Raw genomic sequence first — 9430 nt, 5'->3', positions numbered from 1 at the left:
CCTTATTTCTGGGCGTGTGGACCGGGAGGGTGTCTTCCTTCTGACAGCCACGCACTGGCAAGGATAGATGTGGACCTCGCGTTCCACCAGTGCCCTTCGGTCTTGCACACTCATTGCTGTCAATTTTATCTTCCTCACCCTAATGTCACCCATAGGCTTTTTGGAATTAAGGTGACATCAATTTCCCTTACTATTTGCCCCATCATTTCTACGTGTCAAGATCATGGGCTCCTTAAGAGCACAGATCATCCCTGATTCATCTGTATTCCTGGGAGAATGCCTTGCAAATGTTAAAACTTAGTCATGGGATGTATGAAACACGGCAGCAGAGAACCACTCCTGAACCTCATTTGGTGTTTGTTGACTTAGAAAGAATATAGATTTTGAAGACCACTTGGTACTTTGATCGGCCTGCTTGGTGTGTAATTTAAATATAGACTTCTTCCCCGAGACCGACGGGTTTCACCAGTGGCCCCAAGGAAGTCACCTCAGTCGTCTTGTCTGTGAAATGAAGGTGTTGTCTTGATGGCCTGGGAGGATCTTTCCACTTGAAATAATCCATTTACTGTGATTTCGGGTGCCATTGTCCCTTGGGGACAGGATCACGTGGAGAGAGCCTCATCAGTGGCCGTGCACTCCCGCATGCCTGCTGCCTTGGGGGTCTTGCTCTGTAGTCAGAGACCCCTACAGGGCAAGGGCTTCCTGGGAAGAAGCCCCAAATCTGTGTGTTTCTCCAATAAGCACATGCAAAGATGGTCGACAACACTAATTACCAGGGAAATGCAAATCGATGCACAGTGAGATGGCACCTCTCCCCTATGATGCTTGTACTGGCAAAGGACCGACCGTAATAAGTGCTGGTCTGCGCCCGGCCGCACCGCACCACGGACAATGGTGCAGCCGTCATGGAAAGGTTTCGAAGTTTCTTAAAAAATTAGAAGTAGAATTACTATTATGGAAATCTCACTTCTGGGTCTATACTCAAAAGAATGTAAAGCAGGATCCTGGAGAGGTATTTGCACGCCCGTGTTATCACAGCGTTATTCGCGGCTGCCAAGGCGTAGAGGCAACACAGATATTCATCAACTGATAAATGGAGAAACAAAATGTCACACGCACACACACACACACACACACACACACACAGGAATATTATCCAGCCTTCAAAAACAAGGACATTCTGTCACACGCTGTAACGTGGACCAACTTGGAAGACATCATACTAGGCCAAATAAGCCAGTTAAAAAACAACAACTACTATATGGCTCCACGCATATGAAATATCTAAAGGAGTCAAAATCAGAGAAACTGAAAGAAGAAAGGTGGTTATGAGGGGCTGGGGGGCAGGAGAAAGGAGACAAATTGATGCTTAACGGGTACAGAGCTTCAGTGTTACAAGATGAAAAAGTTCCAGAGATCCGCTCTACGGCAATCTGAATAGAGTTGTCACCATTGAACTGTGTGCTTAAAAATGGTTAAGATGATAAATTCAGTGTCTTTTTTTACCATGATAATCATATAAAAAATGGATAAATGCCTTAAAAGACACAATTTTCCAAAGCTAAGTCATGAAAAGATTTCAAAAACCCTGAATATTAAATATTCTACTAAATAAATAAAATTCATAATGATAAACCTTTTCACAAAGAAAACTCCAGGCTTGGGTGGCTTCACTTTATTCCTCAAAATTCCAACAGATTTCCGAGGAAAAGTAAAATCAATTCCACAATCAATTTAAGAAAAGGAGGAGGAAGCATTTTCCAAATCATTTGATGAGGTCAGCATGTTTATTATAGGGTTATTCATCTTATTTTATTGTTGATTGGTTTAGAATTTACCTTAATTTCTGAGAGAGGGAAATGCACATTGGAAAACCCCTTTTCATTCGTTCCACGGTTCTTTCCCGGGCTGGTGACCTGGGAAGTTTGTCCTTCACCACATTTGACAAAGGAATTCAAACAAGGTTTGAAAAGTTCTGATAGCGTGGAAGTGGGAGGTGCCTTTTGTGTACGAACACCTGCCCCTGTCATCCCCAGGAGGGACTTATGGACGCGCCTGCCCCACCGTGGCACCCGGAAACCCACAGCACCTGTCCCAGAAGGGGGAGCTCTCCACGTGCGCACAGGCTCTATGTGCCACCCCCGTGCATCCTGGAGACCCCATCGATTGTAGGGACCGTCCCCAGTGCCCAAAAGTCACGTTTCCCCTTAATTCTCCTCTCCTGCTTCCGCAGCTGCAGAAAGGATTCACACCTGCCTCCTTCGTGGGGCGCCTAATGGGGTGCTTGCCACCGTGTGACGTGCTTGGGAGACAGAGGGTGACCGGCGAGATGCAGCTGCTTCCGTGCAGGCCGCCATGTGACTCTGTCTCCCAGGACAGGGCACCAGGACCCCAAGCCCAGGGCAGCCTGGCCACCATCGCCAGCCATGAGTGACCCAGGGCCCCTCAGTCCTGCTGTAGGGAGTCTGGCTGGAGCACACACGTGTGTGTGTCCCCACAGGTGCGTGCTCTTGAGCACATGTGGACACAGCGACACAGTGCCTCCCTGTCCTCGGCAGCCCTGCATGCCCTCAACAGCATTGCTTCTGGTTTTCGTCACCAGAAATTGGGGGAAAAAGTTAGATTTGAAAGACAATTCTACTTTAAGCCAGTCAGTTTTTTGTTTAATTACTTCACTTTCCTTGTACAAGAGCGCAGTCAGATTTAAAGAATGAAACAGGGCAAAGCGGGGCAGCACCTGGGGCTCAGGGACCCAAGCTCGGTCTGGGGAAGGCCAGGCAGCTCGCTGGTGCAGACAGGGCCTGGCAGGAGAGAGGGTGCTCCAGGGTGGGGGGACAGCCGGAGCAAAGGGCCAAAGCTATGGGAGGTGTTTGGGGAATAAATAAACGCTTTTTATGACCTCCTCTAGAGTTGGCCCTAAAATCTGCCTGCAAAGCTGTTTTGCTCTTTGAAGAGAAACAAGATCACTTAAGGTTTTTTTAGTTTTATTTTTTGAAAAAAAAAAAAAAAAAGAAGAAGAAGAAAGAAAAGCAATACAACTATTATTATTCCTGCCCTTCCCAAGAATGTGAAGTCGGGCCAGTTCATCATTTGGGGTTTATTTGAGGAATCTTGTTAAACGTGGAGAATTATTCTCATTGTTTTTTAAACAGCTGCTGAATTTTATTTTATTTTTTAAACAGAATTATTTATTTACTTGGGAGAGAGAGTGCAGAGGGAGGGAGAGAGGGATAGAGAATCTTAAGCAGACTCCACACTGAGTGTGAGTCAGACGAGGGGCTCGAGCCCACGACCCTGAGATCATGACCTGAGCAGAAATCAAGGGTTGGATGCTGAACGGACTCAGCTACCCCAGCGTCCCAAACATGAATTATTTTTAAAATGAAAAAAGAGAAGGAAAAGTCAAATGACTTGGCAGAAGTCAGTCACCGCAGTAACAGGACAGAAGACTCGGAGGACAGCCGAGCTGAGGTGGTCCTGCCGCTCAGGGGTCCACAGACTCCCGGTCCTGGCAGAGAGCAAACGCTCGGGCTGTGGCCTCGGGGTCCCCGCGGCACCCACCCCCCCTGCTGTCTGCAGCTCCGCACCTGGCATTGGTCCACCAACACGCAAACGCCGTCCACGCCAGAGGGCTGAAGCTCTATTTCAAGAAAACTTTTTTCCTGGACGCTGAAATTTGAGTTTTTTACAAGTTTTATGTATTAAGAAATACTCTTCTTCTGACTTTTCAACCTCTTAAAAGTGTGGAAAAACTGCAGGCCGCTTGTGGTAGGACGTCAAGTGGGATCAGCACTAGAGCGCGGCTCTAAAAGGACGTGCCACCCCCTCCCCGCGTGGATGGAGGGAACAGAAGCCCCAGTTTCACGAAGGAAAACAAGGGTTTCCCACGGCTGAGAAGGCGGAAAGAGACAAACGCCGAGTTCTGTGTGCTCTGTGCTCGGCACCTCCCTCCTTGTCACTTGAAACAGAAACCTAAAGAAAGGTAAAAACCTTTCTTTCCTTGTGCCGAGCCTGGGGCCGGGTCTGTGCCTCGGGCCGTGGTTGCCGACCCTGGTTCCAGGTCCTCCGCTTAGGAGCAGAGGAAGTGGGCCAGCTCTTGCCCTAGGGCCCCAGCAGACAGGCGTGACCCGGGGAGACGGCCACTTCGGGGGCGCTGTTCACACCTTGCGGGGACATCGGATCAGCTCAAGACTGCCAGTCTGCTGCTGCTTTCTGCCCACAGTGCGTGTCCGAGGCTGGGACACAGGGACAGTGCAAGCCGTCCGAATCTGAAGCCAGAGGTCCCTCCCAACCTGACCCAGAGCAGGAGTGGTTTCTGGGGCCTGCGGAGTGCACGGCCCCAGGTCACTTGTCTTGAATTAATGTGGGTGACTTCCCACGAGGGCTCATGGTTTCTGGCTAATAGTAACTCCAGTTCCACCATCCAGAACTCGATGGTCAGCACGGGGTACGGGGAAAGCCAGGAAGGATTCCCCATGCCACACCTGCACGTCTGGGGAGAGGAGGGCGGAGGAAGGGGGGTGGCAGAGCTGCAGCGTGGACCAGCCCGAGGCATGGGGGTCACCCGCCTTCCCCACTCGGAACGTGCGTGATTGGAGACACCGACACTTCCTCTAATGGGCCCTCTGACCTGACTGTACTTGGCCACCATATCTCTGAAAAGGGAGAGTGGAAAAGTCATTCTTTTGTTCAGACCGTGTATTTTGCACGAATATCACCTTGATTTGATGACAATGTGCACGATCGCAGTAGATCTCTTTGACCCCTTAGAGGGAAAACGTGGTTGAGCTGAGAAGAGCAGGGGCCCGCACATCACTGTGCTGTCGTGGTCAGACAGGAACCGCCCTCCAAAGCCTCTGTTCAGCGCAGAAAGGATCTGGGATCTCCATGGCGACCCTGTTTGCTCAGGTTCCCAGGGCACATTCTTCAGGAAAAAAATATGATTGTTTGCTTGAAATGTTCAAAGCTGCCTGCAACCTTAAAGCACATTCATTTTGCTTGAACTTTCTCTAATTATTGATAAAATTTGTTCAGAGTATAAATCTGTGCTGAAAAACAGAGCAAAACCCAAACTGCAGAAGCCGTGGGGTGAGCCTGTGTGCAGGACACGAGGAGTTGGGGAGCTAGGCTGGGAGGATGGCGCTGGGCGTTGCGGGAGCCGTGCTGCCCGGGTCCTGCTCCCCGTGGTTACACAGGGCGGACAAGGATGGGCACAGCCCTCACCGTGACTCAGAGCACAGCTGACACCACAATGCCCCCTGTCCAGGCAGCCACGAGCAGGGCTTCGAGGCACGGGCTGTAGGGCCCCGCAGTCCCGGGTTCAAGGTCAGTCTGGGTGAGGACGGCATGCCACAGTGCGGGAATGTCTCCCCTGGGGTCTGGCACACACCACAGCCTTCACGACTGGCCGCTGGGTTTGTATTTGATTCAGGGTGGGGTGCATTTTAACGCAGCTGAGAAAGGTTTGCTGAGTTTTATCTTCAGTGAACACTTCTCCTCAAGTTGCCTGCGGGGTCCTTCCTGTCTTTCCACTCGTGAGGCTGGGGAGCAGCCCGGGCCTTCGGGGAGGCTGGATGTGAGGGAGGACAGGGCCCCTCAACTGGGCCTCAGTCCCAGATAAGGGCGATGACTGAGCCACCCAGGTGCCCCGTGATTTCCATATTCTTTTAAACATTTTGTAGTTTAGGTATTTTTATAATAAACATTTTATAATTTAAATTGAATTTGTTTTTCTAAAGACCCTAAAGAGTGTTATAGTCAGGAAATGTGAGTGGTTGCGAGCGGGGTTTGTGACAGACCTGTAGTTGCTACAGTAACCTCAGGAGGGGCGTTCCCTTCGGGAGGCCGCGTCCCTCGCAAAGGCTCGTGGGCACCAGGCCCGATGCTGGCTCTGACTCCGCTGCGGGCCTGGCCCCTTCCAGGCGCGTTTTCTGAGCCTCTGCTTAAGGCCGGCAATCCTGCTGTTTATTACAAAATAATAATACAACAAGAAAGAAACCATTTAGCAGTTTTTCGTTTTTGTTTTCTTAACTCCTGGCACTAGGGAGTGAGAGCTGAAGGAACTCTACGCGGATTTCAAGGATGCGTGAGTCACGGAAACGAGGCCGGTCTAAAATCTATGTTTTCTGCCGGGCAAAAAAAGGAGTGTGTGATTTTGTTATTCTTCTTTTTTTCTCTTGTTGGGAACAGAGGAAATCATTTGACTGTCCTGCTCCCCAGACCCCTGGAGGCTAATTTAAGTCCCTCTGTCTGCCCCCCCCCCAAGGTGAAAGAGGAATCCCGTGTGTTGATGGAGACTGTTAGTGGGGATTAATAACAAAGACTTCGGCTTGTATCTCGATGCAGTTTTGCCATGAAAAGAAAGAAGTAAAAAGCAGCTTTCAGCTAGAGGAACACAAGTGTTGAGATATGGACTGGGAGGGCTGAAGGTACGCAGGCGGGCTGGTTCAGCCAGGTGTGGTCTCCGACGCCCGGTTCATCTCCCCAGGGTGTGACCCCAGGAGCCCACCGCTCCCGAGACAGACTTTCTTTGGAAAATGGTCTGAGCGTCCGCGTTGCTGAGTCTAAACTCGGCTTTTTCCTAGAAATGTCTGTGCACTGAGTGAATTTAGTTAGGTTGTGTCCTCACTCTTATTTCCTTCCTGACAGTCATGGTTTAAAGGTGATCTGAAGGCATTTTGAAAGCCTGGCTCAGTACAGAGGCCGGATTCTTAAGTGCAGGTGTCTATTAGGGAATCAAATTCAACCCTGAGCTGGGGGATCTCTATAGACAGTCCCACTGGGGTCGGGGGGGGAAGGTGCCCTGCCCAGCTGGCCTCACAAAGGGGTTTCTTGGTATGCTGCCGTGTCCTGGGTCCCCCTGGCAGGCCAGACATGATGCTCGAAGTAGAATGTAGCTGCTCCCTCCATTTCCAAAATCATGACTGCTTTGTCATGAGTATTTCAGGCCCACGGAGAAGGACAGAAAATGACAGAATATAATACATAATAACTATATAATATATCGTAATAGGAACAACTAGGATTCTAGACTAGTCCATTCCTGCTTGATTTCTTCAAATTTCTGTTTTAAAAATTCTAATGCTGAATTATTATGTGTAAATAATTTTAGATTTTACATGTTAGTTATTATGAATACAATAATGCCCTATTTATCCTTAATAATGTCCACTGCTTTAAGTTCTGTATTTTCTATGTTTTTTTCCCCTGATAATAATATAGCTAGACTGGCTTACTTATTTATTATTTAACTGATACACGTTTTTTTAGTGTTTTTTTTTTTTTAAGATTTCATCTATTTGAGAGAGACAGAGAGCCTGAGCGGAGAGGGAGGGGCAAAGGGACAGGAAAAAGCAGACCCAACTCCCCACCCCACCCCCTGCTGAGCAGGGAGGCCCAACGTGGGACTTGATCCCAAGACTCTGGGATCATGACCTAAGCCGAAGGCAGACACGTAGCTGACTGAGCCACCCAGGCGCCTTTAGCTTTTTGTTTCCAACCTACGTTTTCATGTTTCTGAGCATTTATTGTAAATAGTAGGAGCTGTGTTCGCTGTTCTTCTTTTTAAAAAATCCAATGTGAGAGTCTCTGTATTTTAACTGATGAGGGTAGAACATTCACATTTTTAATTCCTAAAAACCTGGCTTTATTTCTATCACCTTATTTTTGGGTTTATATTTGTTCCTCCTTTGCTTTTGGTCTCCCTCCCATCCCATGTTTGTCTCTCTTCTAAGTTGTTTGATTGCGTTTCCTACATTTCTTTTTTTTTTTTAAAGATTTTATTTATTTATTTGACAGAGATAGAGACAGCCAGCGAGAGAGGGAACACAAGCAGGGGGAGTGGGAGAGGAAGAAGCAGGCTCATAGCGGAGGAGCCTGATGTGGGGCTCAATCCCAGAATGCCGGGATCACGCCCTGAGCCAAAGGCAGATGCTTAACCGCTGTGCCACCCAGGCGCCCCCCTACATTTCTTTTAATTTTTGCACTGCTCTGGAGATGTGTTTTGTATAAAAATAGAAAAACTTTTTACTCTTGAAATATTAGCACGCGTTTTGAAAGCTAACAATGCTAAGGGCTGTCAACAGCCCTCTCCCTCTCCCCCGAGCCACCTCTCGCAGCTGCAGACTGCTCTCCAGGATTTGCTCACCTGGTTCTCGCAGCCCCAAGTGCTCCTCGGTTTGATCATCACTCTTGGAAGATAGTTTGGTGGGACATAGAATTCTATGATGACATTCATGTATTTTTAGTTCTTCTAATAAATTATTCTGACAACCATCATTGTAAGTGAGACAGTCACTGTTTTATTGATTGACGTAGTACTTTACTTTTTCCTCTCCAGCTTTAAGATTTTTTTTTTTTGTCTTTTAAAAAACTCTTGAGTGTTTATGACTTTGGATCGTGAGCTGCTCTCCTATGAGGATATATCTGGGGAAAATCTTCCCAGGTTTGGGGAGGATGGGTCCACCCAGAAAATCCTGCGATTGCTTTTGCCACAAGACACAGAGTTATTATCTTTAGATTACTCTTAAAAGTTTTTCAGCTTGAAAGTTTTCATTATCAATGTTTTTGTGTGTTTTAATTTATTTTAAGACACTTCTTATTACAAAACAGTAAAATTGTATTTAGAAATTAGAAAACAAGAGACAGGAGATAAGAAAACAAAAATATTTCTACCACCCTGAGTTTACCACTATTATTACACATCTCAGTATATATACTCTGTCTTCTATCATCCTTTTTTTTAAAAAAATTATTTATTTATTTGAGAGAGAGAGAGAGGCATGTGCTGATCACAGAGCCCAAGGTGGGGCTCGATCCCACGACCCTGAGGTCATGACCTGAGCTGAAATCAAGAGTCAAACGCTTAACCGGCTGAACCACCCAGGTGTCCCTTCTATCGTCCTCTTTATCTCTTGACCTGTATTCCCAGTATGCATTTGCTCTCTCTTTTTTATTAAATTGAGATCATGATAATGTTTATTGACAATTATTATAGTATTAATTGTTATATTATATGCTACTATGATTGTAATATGACATAATAATTATATTGTTGTTATCTGTACTATTATATAATGATATATTATTTTATATATTTATTATAATGTATAAAATAATTATGGTATGATAATATAATGATAGATAATAAAATAATGAAATAATATAATAAATGTAATAGGTTTATTACATACACAAGAACTTTTCTGGTTAATTAACTCTACCTTTCCCCAAAATTACTTTTTCGTCTTACCACATACACTGTCCATCTCAAATTTTCCCCACTGTCCCAAAATGTTATTTGCAATTGGCGTCTTTAGACCAGGACCTCAGCTAGAGCCAGGAACTGCTTCTGATCATTATATCCTTCAAACTGGATTAATCCAACATAGTCCCCAAATTCCAAACTGGAATTTACTTCCAAAGTCTGTTT

This window comes from Ailuropoda melanoleuca, chromosome 10, assembly GCF_002007445.2.
Source record: "Ailuropoda melanoleuca isolate Jingjing chromosome 10, ASM200744v2, whole genome shotgun sequence".
Lineage (NCBI taxonomy): Eukaryota > Metazoa > Chordata > Mammalia > Carnivora > Ursidae > Ailuropoda > Ailuropoda melanoleuca.
Note: the sequence above shows the minus strand (reverse complement) of the source record.